Genomic DNA, 14394 nt, shown 5'->3' on the forward strand with positions numbered 1-14394 from the left:
TTAGTATCAGAAGTCCTTTTACATTCCTTGCCCTATTACCATAGGTAAGGAAAAGGAAAGTATTGCTTTCCGAAAAAAATCAAGGTACCCCAATTTCTAAATTTCTATACGTTTCAAGGTCCCCTGAGTCCGAAAAATTGGTTTTTGGCTATCGGTCTGTATGTGTGTGTATGTGTGTGTGTGTATATATATATATGCGTCTGTGTACACGATATCTCATCTCCCAGTTAACGGAATGACTTGAAATTTGGAACATAGGGTCCTTACACTATAAGGATCCGACACGAACAATTTCGATTGAATGCAATCCAAGATGGCGGCTAAAATGGCGAAAATGTTGTCAAAAACCGGGTTTTTCGCAATTTTCTCGAAAACGGCTTCAACGATTTTGATCAAATTCATACCTAAATAGTCATTGATAAGCTCTATCAACTGCAACAAGTCCTATATCTGTAAAAATTTCAGGAGCTTCATCCCATGCAAAGTTTGATTTTAGATTCTCAATTATCAGCCTTCATATACAATTAAAGTGGAAAAGTTTGAGCATGAAAATCTCTGCAATTACTGTCCAGTGACATTTCCACCTAAAATTGAAAATAAGCTTGAAATCCGAGAAAATGTGATTATTTAATTGCAAACTGTTGGCAACTATTGGTTCTATTAAATCATTCACTACGAAGAGATAGCAGACCTCGTGTGTTTCCGGCGTTATTGACCTATCACCAGCTGTCTCATATCTTTGAATTTATAGTAGACTTGAGATGTGCGAGTACACTAGTGTCAGGTGATCAATTTTCATAACAGCAAGGGAAGTTGTGTGAGTGCACCACACCAGATTTTTTTACTTTCCTTGCCCCATTACCATAGGTAAGGATTGCTTTCCAAAAAAATAAGGTACCCCAATTTCAAGTTTTCTATACGTTTCAAGGTCCCCTGGGTCCAAAAACACGATTTTTGGGTGTTGGTCTGTGTGTGTGTGTGTGTGTGTGTGTGTGTGTGTATGTCTGTGAACACGATAACTCCATTCCTAATATTAACCTATTGACTTGAAATTTTAAACTTAAGGTCCTTATACGATGGATCCGACAACAAGAAATTCAATAAAATGTAATTCAAGATGTCAGAAAAATGGCGGATATCTACTAAAAAAACCATGTTTTCTCACGGTTTTCTCAAAAACGGTTCTAACGATTTTTTTCAAATTTATACCATGGATAGCTGTTTATAAGTCCTGTTATCTGACATGAGTCTCATCTCTGGGAAAATTGCAGGAGCTCCATAATATTATTGAGAAAAATAGCGGGTAAATACTAAGAAACCATGTGTTTCATGATTTTCTCAAAAATGACTTTTTTTGAATTTTTTCAAATTCATACTCTGTATAGTTATTTATCAGCTATATCAACTGGCATGAGTCTCCTTCTTGGGAAACTGATGGGGGGTCCACCCCATCATTGAGAAATGGACTTTGTAACCTCTTCTCATGCATGAGGTAGGTAGGTAGATCAGTTTATAAAGAGAACACAAGTCGAGATATTTCATCTGTAGAACAGCTGTTTTGACGACTTTTATAAAAATCATCGAATTTCAAAATTTACACAAAGGAAAAAGTACTCTGAAAACAATTATATATACACATATACAAAAGTCTTATCGTAGTTTCAAATATGAGCAAGGAAAGTTGTGTGAGTGTACCACACCAGATTTTTTGCGCTTTGGCTTGAATGTAGAAACCACAAAATTATATATACACATGATATTTATATATATATATATATATATTATATATATATATATATATATATAATATATATATATATATATATATATATATATATGTATATATGAATTAAAACAGGAGACATAAGTCATAAATATATTGAAAACACTTAAAAACTTACATTAGAAATGGGGGAAATTTTCGGAAACTGAGTTTCCTTCCTCAACCGAGCAGTGAGTGGGTACAGTTTGAAATCAAATGGTTGTGACCACAGAGTATGCACGGAGAGTCAATTGTAGCAGCAGAGACCACCGATTACGCAGTGCAGACGGATGGAGAGAAAAAGGGTACTGATTCAGGGGACATTATGAGGTATTTGGGGGGCAGTTACAAATAGGATAGTCAAGTCGAGGACTTTGACTTTGAAGCATTGGTCAAAGTTCTTGTTGTGCTCAGGGCCATGGGTAGGGATGGGTAGGGAAGTATAATTTTTAAAGGAAGCCCTGTGATTCCATTTGTGTGTGATCTGGAGGTTTAGGGCAGTGGTGGTTTCACCTATGTAGAAGGCAGGACAGAAGTTGCAGGAAAGGAGGTAGATGTAATTTTTGGAGATGCAATTACTGGATTGTTGAATTTGGTGGGTGTAGTTGGTGATAGGACTGGTAAAGGAGATGGAAGAATCAGTGATAGGACAGGTTTTACAGCGGAGGCGTTTGCAAGGTAGGGTACCAGGTGGAGTTGGGATTTCATCAGAGGTGAGTGATTTGTTTTCACTGAAAATTTTCTTGAGGTTGGGAGGTTGCTTATAAATGAGGGTGGGTGGTTGCTGGAAAAGGTGTTTGGTAGAGGGATTGGAGGAGACAACATGGAACAGATCTTTAAGGACAGGTTTGAGGTTTTCAATTCCAGGGAAGTAGGTGGTACAGAGCTTTGGAGTTTGTGGGATTTGGGAATTTTTTGTAATTGGATTAGTGTCAGTTTTGGAGGAGATTTGTTTCTGTAACAACTGTTCAGGATAGTTACATTTCAGGAGGGATTGGTGGAGTTTTTGAGGTACTGGTCAAGATGGTGGGGATCACTGCAAATTTTTTGGCCTCGGATTGAGAGGGAACGTGGGAGGGATCTTTTGATGTGGTAGGGATGGCAACTCTCAAAGTGTAGGAACTGTTGAGTGTGGGTGGATTTGGTGAAAGTATTGGTGGATAAGGTATTGGAGTTGGAAAGGATTACATTGACATCTAGGAAGTTGATGGAGGATTCAGGAATATTCCAGGTGAATATAGTTTCAAATATGTTGTCGCCAATCGTCATTATGTTATTCCCCTAAATTATTCTCATTTAAGAATGAGGCTTACAGTTCAATGAGCAAGGAAAGTTGTGTGAGTGTACCACACCAGATTTTTATGGTGAATTACTGTGCTATAGTGAGGTCCAGGTTATAATGGCAGTGTAGGAAGATAGAAGAAAAGGGTTGCCAGATCTCAGCCTTGCCACCCAAACAGTTGATACTGGTATATCTCTGATAAATTTAACTGTTCATTATTGCTGAAAAAAGTTAATCATATTTTATTTGTCAAGAAAATATATTTTTCAAAGATGTAATAATAAATTTTCATGATCAAGATTAAATATTTTGTCAATTATTTGAATTTCTACATTGTTGATAAATGATGTGGCAACATCGCAAAGCGTGAAAGAGCCATCTGCTTTGTTGAATGATAGACAAGGATAGCAACACCATAGCAAATCACACACTGCCATTATAACGTGGACCTCACTGTAGTATATTATTTACTACAATGAAAAAGTATTCTAAATGATTGGGAAGAAAATTGAAGCGGCTATTAGTTTTTTTCTCCATAAAATCTGATCAATGCATTTTCAAAGACAGTTCAAATGAACTTTATTTAGCCATACATGTAGATGATGGAATTTTTATGAGCAAGGATGAAACTAAAATGAATAATCTATTGGAAAAATAAATGAAAAATTTTGAAATGACAGTAAATGAGAATCCAGCTAGTTATTTAGGTTTGGAAATAAGACAAAACAAAGAAGGCATTTTTGTAACACAGACAAGCTATTCTAAGAAATTTCTTGAAAATTTTTGATGGATTTCTTGATCCATTTTATAGACCTATGTTTTCGAAATTGTCGGCCTAGCGGCTACCGAAGAACGGAAAGATGATCATGATTCAAGATATTGAGATTATGATATTGAATATGATTCATCATATTGAGATAATATGATTTAGCATCTAAAGTTACCAGCTGTAATAAACACATCACCCTATGATAAATTGTGTAGGCTACTGGTATTACACTGGTAATTTGAAGTTGAAGTGTAGTTGATTGGTACCAGCTGTAGATAATGGTTCCTTAGAAGACCTATACAAATAATTATTATCACTCCTCTATCATTGAGTAACTGGAAAATGTTGGAAAAAAATATACACCTCATGGAAGAGAGTTTTTCATATTGCATCCATTAATGGCAGAATAATTCACAATTTTTTTAAATTTAGCTTAGCTTATATTCATCCTAAAATGAAAGATGGAAAGAATATGGAATTCCTGGTGATCCATCGTACATCGCATATTTCATGGACCATCTATTGACAATCAACAACTATGAAAACATTGAATTCATCTTTGAAACACTGATTTATCAGTTTCTATTTTTTTAATTCAACACTTTACTGTTAGATATTACTACCAATTGATTGAGAAGAATATGTTTTGGGAATAATGAATGCTGCATGACTAAGCACATAGGAAGTTCGTATTCAGATGTAAATGAAAATATTGATTGTCAGATAAATTTCATGATTCACCAAATAAAGTAAAGTGTGACATGAGATACATTGACTTTTTGGCGGTACGAAGTTCGCCAGGTAAGCTAGTTGTAAATAAAGCTCTATTATTAATAGTCAACACTGAAAAAAGACAGGATCAATCACCAGGAGTACTATAAATTCTATGAAGGACCAGTAAGCCATTAATTTTGAGTAGTTCAATCACTTCCATTATGGACACTGGCTACATTATGGACAATCAATACCTATGAAATTTATTAGCTACAAAATAAAAAACTTTGATTGAAGTGACCCTGACTACTATACAATATGAATAACCATTTAGATCTAATATAAGAAATTACTCACATCTCTCATCAACTCGTACTTTTTGTTCACAAAATATTAACATAAAAATATAAGTTATATTGAATGAACTCACGGCTAGTACTCAAGTTTGTCTGTTTCTTGCCATGCTACAAGTAAATGTAGGTTTATGTTTGACATCTCGTTTTTGTAATCTTGTTGTCTATTAAGAAATTTTCCAATGTGATTTTTGTTTGAAATAAAATTTGAATTTGAAAAAAGAATTATCAACAAACTCCTAACCAAAGAAAATGTCTGTGCTCTGTTCTAATCGGAATGTATGAGACTCCATATACAGCTGATAGAACAAACCGAACTGGCCAAGCATACAACAATGGAACAAACATGTGGCAAGCTCGTGCTTTTGATCCACAGAAAATTAAATTTGATCAGCTGATTGAAAAAATTATTTTAAGCTTTCCAATGATTACAACATATGTTAGAATATAATGTGTCAATTATCTCAGTTCCATATGGCATTCACCTTACCATGTTCATAACCTTACTGAATAGTATCCTTTTTCATCCTTTGAAACCCTTAGAGGCAAAATATCTCAAAATCCATTCTTAGTATGCGTCTAGCATGTTTGAAAAATATTTGTGCATAATTTATTTATTTATTTATAAGGTTAGCAAAAAAATACAAGAATCGGAAAAGAAAAAACAGGCTATTGCCTAAAACTTCTTCAATTTCCTAATTTAGTTTTAAATTGTCCAAATATTATAGGTTATGTACATTCAAATTTCTACACCAAATCACAATCCAAAATAAAAATTAGAATAAAACAAACAATTTTAAATTTGGATGGATTAATAATAAAAGTTTCTTAAAAACATGAAACAAACTATAAATTCACAAAATAAAGAATAAAAACACTTAAATTTTGAGCTCGAAAATATCACATTCACCATACCTATATAACAGCTGTAAATTAGTTTTAAGTCTGTAGGCCATTTAGTTTGAGCTGTAGTGTGATTTTACATGAAAATTTCCAAAAAATGCCCTCTCCTGGACCTCTCTCTGCTCCTGGTTGGAGTTTTTCTGCATAGATATAATTTTTTTTCGTAGCTGAACAAAAAAGTTCCTCATGACTTTGCTGTGCAATGAGCGGTTAAAAAGTACAAAATTTTTGGGGGCCCCCAGCTCCCTCAGGGGGGAAAATTTCTGAAAACCCTTTCTTAGTGGATGTTTTGAGGCTATCATAAACGATTGTGCAAAATTTCAAGTTTGTAGGCTCAGTAGTTTGGGCTGTGGTGTGATTTCAGTCTGTCGGGGCTTAGCCTTTTATAGATATAGAGATTTATCAATTAGCTTCAAATTTCCAAGACGTTTTCTTTGAACCTTTTTACAGGTCAAGTTCCTTGGACAACGAAATTGACTCACTACTTCGTCCTTTTTCAAGATATAAAAATAACATTGAAATATTGCATAATAATTTTTTTTTGTGATTTAGTGTGCTGAAGAATTCATTGCATGCAATTACTACTGACAGTTTTTCCATTTATTGATTCATAAACATCAGCTTTATATGCCTTTATTCCTAAATCTGCATCCTTTACCCATAATATGGGATTGATGGCATCAAAAACATAAAATACAATACACAAAACAAAAACATACATAAGGCATGTTTAGCAAGACAGCATTTCCGACAAATCATCACTCATATATCCACTAACACTGTAGTACACCTTGCTTTTCAAGTGCTTGGATACAACTCTCTCGAATGCTCTTAAATCCGACTGTTCCACTCCTGTGGGCAGCCTATTGAAGTATGGCAATGCCGAACTCCTGAAGCACACCTGTGATCTCTGAAGGCGTACTCTGGGAATATCAGTCAGCTCTTGATGTCTGGTGTTATGCTCATGCACATCAGTCCGAGTCAACATGTACTGCTGGTTCTTCTTGATATACATTAGACAGAGAAGTAGGAAGTGGCAGATCACTGCTAGAATACCAAGTCTAACAGAAAGGGGCTTGCAGTGTGCACGAGCTTTTTTGCATGAGCATTTTTGCAGCTTCAGTATGTCCACAACCTTCACTGAATGACTCCACATGAGTAGGCCATAGGAAACGTAACAGTGGGAGAGCGTGTGATACACCATGACTAAATAGGCCTCAGTCACATGACCCCTCAGCTTCAGCAGCAGAAAACAAATTCTGGACAGTCTCGTGGTTACATGCTGAATATGGCTTGCTCAGTTGAGTTTATTGTCCAGAACAAAATCCAGCAGCTTGACAGGGTCTTGATCACCAGGAAGGTTTCTTGACAAGCTGCAGATGACATGCTGGGTCTTGTTTGAATTCAACTGGTATCGGTTTGCCAGGAACCATGAAGTTGAAGACCGCAGATGTTCAGCTGACATCTCCAACACCTGCTGAAGGTCACAGCCAGATGACATCAATGATCCACAAACAAGAGCATGAACCATCACTGTCGAGGTCGTTTATCATAATTATTGTCTAGATCTACACTTACTGATTGCTTAATATATGGTGAATTTGAAATTTAAATAGTAATATGAAAATTTGATAATATAAAATTTGAAATTTATAACCCAGGCGCAACGTTAATTATTAGGGAACGACCCTCGAAATTTGAATAAACAACTACCACAGCATAACTCTTTAGCAGAGACATGAATTCATTTGAACTATATAAAAAAAACAATGTACATTACTTTATTACTTTTAATAAAGACGCAGTCCAGCAATCAATGAATGTAGAACTACACATCTTTCCCAACTATATTGCTTCACTCCATGATTAAAACAATAAAGAAGGGAGGGGATCTAATGATACTTGTGAAATAACAACACAAGGCAAATTTGAATCATTAGATAAATATAATGAAAAAAAGCAAAAGGCAAATGAAATTGACACTTTACAAAGAAACAAAATGAGATTTTCAATGTTGGTTAAATATATCAAATGTCCTTTGGAATTTTAGTAATAAGTCTATTGAGTAGAACACCGAAATATGAAATATGATTTTACCGTTTATGAAATATAATAATAAAGTTTATGGAGAGTCTCTATATTCAAATAGGATAATGCACAATAATACTACGAATCACAAAACCTAAACCCTATTTAAACAACAATAATACAAGAAAATAACCAGTGTGGCAAACAAACAACAACTTAAAATTACACTAACCTTATATGTTGTATATCCCGCGGACCATGGCCTTTTCGCGCACTTTTAAACTGCTCACCTTACATTACAAATTATGAATTTTAATTATTTTTCTTCAATGGTGGTTTTGATGTGATGGTGTTGATGTGGTGGTGGTTTTCCGTAAACAGGACTCCATTTCAGCCCCTAGGGCTGCGGGCTGCACGCTGCTCACTCCTCAGACATGTTACTCTAGCCGTGGTTCACCGAAAAGTGTCCTCGTGTTCCCAACTCCACGTGCTCGCCAACCCTCGAACCATTGTTCCTCCTTGGATCACTGCCCCAGTTGGTGCTGCCCCCTATCTGATGGCACTCCACTCACGCCTGGCGTCTGGCTGCCACCCTTTTGTCACTGGTCAGCGTCAGTTATTTCACCGTTAGACTTTTGACCATCATTGTTTCAACCTCTACCCCTCTTTGCCATAAGCTGGTTCCTTTCGTACGTTTTGAGGCAGAAAGTTGCAAGTCGAAAACTGTCTTGGCCTGGCTTGTAGCTGTAGAAAACCAAGGCCTGAGATGATTGTTACATTATAAATAGGATCGGTCCCAGGATTGATCCCTGAGGTACACCGTGGCTCACAGGGAGTGGACAGGAAGAAGCTCCACCCAGAGACACCACCTGCTGCCTTCCAGCTAGATAGGACTCCAGAATGGATAGCGCTGAGTCCACTACATCATAGTAGTGCAGTTTCTCAATCAGGATACAATGGTCAACACAATCGAAGGCTCTGTTCAGGTCACACAAGGTCAGCTCCAGAGACTCTCCATTCTCAAACACCTGTCCAATACGTTCAGCCACTCTATTTACTGCATCCACATTAGACCTCCCTCTTTAAAAACCGAACTGCATACTCGAGAGAAGGTTTTGTCTTTCAAAGAAGTTCTCAAGCTGGGGCTTGATGACTGCTTCAACCACCTTTCCAAACACTGGAGTCACTGGAATTGGCCTGAAGCTGTGGTCCCCCTTTTTGTAGACAGGAACGGGTTTTGAGGTCTTCAGGGAATCTGGAAAAACACCAGTTCTCAGGCAGTCGTTGACAGCTGCTGCCAGGGGATCTGAAATAGAATCAATCACCTCCCGAAGCATATAAGCAGACATGCTGTAGATATCAGGACTCCTGGATGGTTTGAAAGACTGGGTTATCCTCCTATTATCCTCTCGATTATTGGAGTGACTGGACAGAAGACAGAAAGACGAGCGTGTGTGGGTGGTACTCGTGCAGCCAGAAGCTCAACTGGATCCTCAGAAACAACAGGCAATGCACTCACTATGTCTTTCACTGACTCTATAAAGAAACTGTTGAAAGAGTCAGGACTTGCAAAGTCAAGTTGTCTCCTCGGCATTGATCTATGTGAGTTTATCACATCCCATGCAGCCTTGCAACAATTTGGTGCACTCTCAATTTTAGATGCTGTTACCAACTTTCTAGCTTGCTCAATACTTTTTTTGTAGATGGATTTGGCTCGATGTTATCTTTCTCTGTCATCGTCATTGCCATGCTCACATCTATCTTTAGGGCAAGCATGATTTCCTTAAGTCTGGCAAGATCATCAGTGTACCACTCAAGATGACTTTTCACATGGCCTGGGGTTTTTTTGGTCCTTGATTGCAATGTGACTTGACAATTTCCGGAAGAAAGTTGTTAAACTTCTCCCGGAAATACTGGAAAAATGTTCCAAACAGGTCATTTGTGTCATGGAGCACAGCCTCCCAGGGGGTGCTGGCCAGTGCATATCTAAAAAGGGTCAGAGCAGCATCATGTATAGGTATTTTTTTCTGAAATTATAGTTGGCATGCCAAGAAGGTGGTACATCATTCACCACAGAAGAGCTGCAATTTTGGAAAGCTGTTACCAGGGCAGAGTGGTCATCACCATGAAGCTCAATCACTTGAGTGCTGCAAACGCCTGGCTGAAAGCTCACAGCAACATTATCCAAGCAGGCTGCTCCCCTGGTGGGCTCGGTACAAGTGATGTAAAGGCCATAACTTCTCATAAGATCCATAACATATCTTGCTTTTGTGTCATCACCAATAAAATTCAGATTAAAGTCCCCAGCTATTACAATCCTATAGTTGGAGTGTCTATTCAATAAAACAAGCAAACATTCAAATAAGTCACAGAAACTGTCGAAGTTACCACTAGGAGAGTGATACAATGAAACACATATAATATGCGGTAAGCAGGCACCATCACAGCCACTACTTCCAAGTCAAGTTCTTTACACAGTGCAGACACATCAATCACTGTAAAATCAATATTTTTCCGAATGTAAAGAGCATAGCCCCCACATCTGGTCACAGTTCTACAAAAAATCGATGCAAGTGTAAGGTCAGAGATATGTGAGTAAAAATCTGCCTCACCCACAGTCAGAAAATGTTCACAAACACATAATATGTCAAGCTCATATTTTTAAACAAACATTGAAAGAGGACCCTGCTTGGATCTGGGCATTCCAGTGACCAAGAGCAAGGTCAATCTTCTTGTCAACACTATTGTCAGATTCAAAATTTACACTCTCTGTGATCTTTGTCTCCCTAAAAAAACACGAGAGTTCTTCACAACTTGCTTATTTGAGACAAAAAATCTACGTATCAGAGCACCAGAAATCAGCATTCAGCAGTCTCACTATAAATTCAACAGGCACCTCAATCTTGAATGATTTGTAATTATCAAATTTAGTACGAAGTTATACACACTCTCTTTGTTTAATATTCCTATCACTCAGAAATTTCTTCACTGTATCACATGATTCAGAACATTCAATTCTAGAAAAAAAATATATATAGCTGAGGCTATTCGGAAGCTATCACACAGACAGTCCTTGATGGGCTGATACATGATCTCAATAACTGATACAGGTTAAGATATCAATGTGCGATTTTCGCCATTCATTTTTTCTTGAAACTCTGTATCAAAATCATGTTTCACATGACCACTCCTTCATTTCAAATAGGATCCCTAATAAAACCACTGTCAAATTATTCTTGCAAGAGAAATATTTAGCTGTTTCCATGATTTTCATCAACTCTGTATAATTGAAAGTTTCATGTCTCAAATATTATAATGCAACAGTTCATAAGCGAGCTCTCCAACCCAGGGGGTCATTAGTTTACACTTATTTTACACCATCATTGGAACACCTTCTGTTCTTCTCCTGTCTACTTCTTATTCAAGCAGTTACATTTTTCCAATTCTGATTTATTCAGATAAGATACGCTTAGAAGTGTTTTTTATTTCTTAAATAGAGTTACATTGTATAAGAATACTTTACCTATATCCTATGAATTCTATCAATTCCATTCCAGTATTTTTATTGCTATTTTTGTAATCAATAAAATAATATACAATTTTAACTCTTGTTCTATTTTAGGTTCTCTTCACATTAGATACCAGTGAACTCTAAACTAACTGGAACGGGCTGTCCAATGCTTAGCTACAACCAAAAGTGTGTAAGGCGGAGTGAGTGAGACAGGCATACCGTGTGGGACTCCCTTCTCTCTCGTACTCATACATTCAAGCAGGCTGTTGCAGCTCTTGAGTATGATTTTTCATTTTTAAAGTTTCAAAACGGATTTGAATGAGTATTAGGGCTATTAGTATTAGATCACAACCTTTTCTCTTAAATATTGTGATGTATTTGTCGTGAAATGCATAGAATTGAATAAAAATACGACCGAAAAATGGTGATGTATTGTGTTGCATTTGGATGCAAGAATGGGCATGTTAAAGGAAATGAAATACCATTTCACAGGTAAGTCAAACATTTTTATTCTGTTAATTAATTTGAAGAAATCTTTTTGTTCTACATACATCTCCAATACTTCTTTCTATATTGATCAGTTTATTTGACCAAAAATAAAACAACAAATTTGGTTATATTCCTAGTAAGTTATACCGTATTGTGATAGTTTCTATGTTTATTGAAAATTTCGGCCTACTTTATAGCATCTAAAATAAAAAACATAGTTGAAGAACAAAATAATCCTTATTCAAAAAAGAATAAATAATATCTGATGCAGAAATTGTGAATGTCTCCCTACAAAGACTATCATTCATTCTATCACACATTCTATGTATAATGTAATTTATGGATATAAATTTGGTGTCAAGCATCAGCATATAATAAATATAGTATATTTATTTTAATTTGCATATGGTATATTATGTAGGTAGGTGTATCATACATTTTATGTAACTTATAATGTATAATATAAATTTAGTGTAAGCAGCAGCATATAATACTAATAGAATCTAATAGTATAATACTATAATCTAATCTATATATATATAAATGCGGAATGGCACTCACTCACTGACTGACTGACTCACTCACTCGCATAACTAAAAATCTACCGGACCAAAAACGTTCAAATTTGGTAGGTATGTTCAGTAGGCCCTTTAGAGGCGCACTAAGAAATCTTTTGGCAATATTTCAACTCTAAGGGTTGTTTTAAAGGGTTTAAAGTTCTTTTTTTAGCATGTATATTCTTCTTCTTCCAATCTCTTAATTTATAATTGAAATTTCCATATCATATGTTACTATGGAACTATAATCTAGATAGAGTACCTCTTCGAAACAGTTGTTAACTGGCAACTAAATTAATAATTTTGTCAGGTTGGCATTAAGTTGAGTTGACTTTGTTAGGTTGGCACCAAGTTGAAGATTTAAATGCATTTTTCACGGAAAAATTGATTGGGCACTGCTACTTCAATCCTGGGAATATTATATTACTAGCCATCAGGCTTGCTTCGCGCCATATCCGTTTAGCCAGACGTTTAGTCTGGAGCCCCGACTGGATTGTCCTAGCATATGATAAAAATGCTCAAATGATCTCATTCTTGGACGATCCAGTTGGGGGTCCATGGGGCGGGGCCCACTGGCTAGACGGATATGCCGAGCGAAGCGAGCCTGATGGCTAGTAGAATCTATAAGTACGAAAAATAAACATTTAATGAATTTTGTGTAAACACAGCTTTACAATAATGATTAATAAATCTGTGTTATCATCATGAGATGACATAATTTATTTTAGGTACCCTACTTTTATTTTGAAAAATATGATATTGCTATCAGCTGAATTGTAATTAATTTTTGAAATCTTCCCATTTCAAATAAATTTAATAATCGTTCAATTTACAATTATAAAATAATTTTATGTGTATAATTATATGTGTATTATTGTTCATATAATTTATAATTATAAAATAATTATTATTTAGCATATTTTACTGTTTGCTTATCATATGGTCATAATTATAATACAATTGATATAATGTTTCTTCATAGATTTCTTTGCATCATTTCTGAAACTCCCACACTGATTTGAAATGTTATCAGTATACCTAGTATATTGCTATCATTACATAATTTAATAGTCCTGTGTTATTGAATCATCATAATTTATTTTATTTACCTACTTTTATTGTGAAAAATATGAGATTGGACTATGAGCCTGTTTTTTCATTCCCAATCATTTCATGACAGTTTATATTTGTCCTTGTTAAATAAATAAAAATAAATAAATAATACGCTTCTCTTGAATCTGGCCCAAAGTTATTCCCATGCTTGTGAAAAGTTGACAATACTAAAACTACTGCAGTCACAAATAAAAAAATTCTTTTCTTCATTAATATTCAACCTATTTCATTATTTTTGCTCTCAAAAAGTTAACAATGAACTGCTTAATAAAGGAAAAATAATGCTTTCGTGGAATAAGACATACAATATAGAAATAAAATAGAAATTGAGACTGTGCAATGCATTCTCCCATAAGAGCCAATGCGTAACAAAATAAACGAATCCCACAGCAATGCGGGTTGCCTATCTTTACCAGCTGCCTCACTTTTTTTGTGTTGCTAGTCCATTCCAATTAGTTTAGAGTTCACTGTTAGATACAGCCCAACAGCTGTTATCAAAGACCTTAAAGAGATATCTCTTTAAGGTCTTGCATCTTTAAGGTCTTTGGCTGTTATAACAGCAAAAGAAATAACTAAGACCAGTTATAGAATAGACACGGCCCATGTACATAATGAAAGTCGATGAAGCCATAGGTACTGCCATATAACCATATCGTGACGTCAGGATCGGATAGAAAACAATAGGGAACTTTAAATACCTTAAGGGAACTATAGGGAACTTTATAGTTCCTTAGAAAACAATGTAAACTAGGGAACTATAAATAAAAAGTCTTTATAGTTCCTTAATGTAAACAAACTCTGCAGAAAAGTTTTCTATCCGATGCTGACGTCACAATATGGTGATAAAATGGTAGTAGATTTTGGCTTCAGAGGCTAGACTTCCCAACGTGTCTATTCTATAACTGGTCTAAGA

Source organism: Nilaparvata lugens, chromosome 3 (genome assembly GCF_014356525.2).
Source record: "Nilaparvata lugens isolate BPH chromosome 3, ASM1435652v1, whole genome shotgun sequence".
In the NCBI taxonomy this organism is placed as follows: domain Eukaryota; kingdom Metazoa; phylum Arthropoda; class Insecta; order Hemiptera; family Delphacidae; genus Nilaparvata; species Nilaparvata lugens.